This window comes from Danio rerio, chromosome 7 (assembly GCF_049306965.1).
Source record: "Danio rerio strain Tuebingen ecotype United States chromosome 7, GRCz12tu, whole genome shotgun sequence".
NCBI lineage: Eukaryota > Metazoa > Chordata > Actinopteri > Cypriniformes > Danionidae > Danio > Danio rerio.
Window position 1 is genome coordinate 4,534,328 of NC_133182.1, and position 971 is coordinate 4,535,298.

Genomic DNA, 971 nt, shown 5'->3' on the forward strand with positions numbered 1-971 from the left:
ATTCTATTGCTAATTCACAAACCAGCCTTATTAAGGGCATTCAAAATTACCCCCCCCCCCATACCACATTGCCCACCACACACACAACATACTCTCCAAATGCCTTTGCATAATCAGAAAAGGCTACCTATCCTTTCATACAGACCACACTCTAGATGCAATGTATATTTTTGTTTTTCTTTTTCGGATTTCTCCGATTTTCTGAATTTACAGTAACACCAAATTTTGATCCCACCCTCACAGATCTGGCCTTAATTAACGAGGAAACTATTTCCTTCCTCATCAAGCAAAGTAAACAGATCAATCCAGAAAAGGACATTGCATCTTTATATTCAATTTTCCCTCCTCCACAAGCCCGTTCCAAATACTCCTAGCTTCATACACTATAAGAAAACGCAAAGCGCAAGTCTCCCAGCCCCCCTTTTTTATAGATGACACACACTAACCAGTAACATGTTTTTTGGTTCCAAAAACACCTTAAAGTCATAAGACCAATCAGGCTTCCCACCAGATTCATACTCCAGTCACTCATTCAGAATTGGAGCCACCACCACAGCAACACACAAAGGGCTATCGCAACAACACATACAAACACTAGGAAGGTGGTCTTCCGACGTCTGCAAATCTTATATCCGACTCGGCCACAGCCATCTCAGGGAAGCTCAGAGGACCTTCACCAGCAGACGCAGTAATCCCAGCGGCCAAGGGCATGGGCCTAGTCCAGGGAGAGAATACAACCCAACCATACCAGCTTCCCGAGGGCAGAGAAACAACCCAATCTCTCAAGGGCGCGGGCACAACCCTAACTTCCTTTCTTCCTTCCAGCTGATTTGCACTCAGCCTTCTCCCTCTTTTCACTCACCTCCAGCAGGAGTTTTTTTCCTGCCCAGGCCCCCCTGTCATAGTATAGCACTATTTATTTTTCTCTCTGTTTGATTTTATTTATATAAAGTTATATCTATATGCACCCA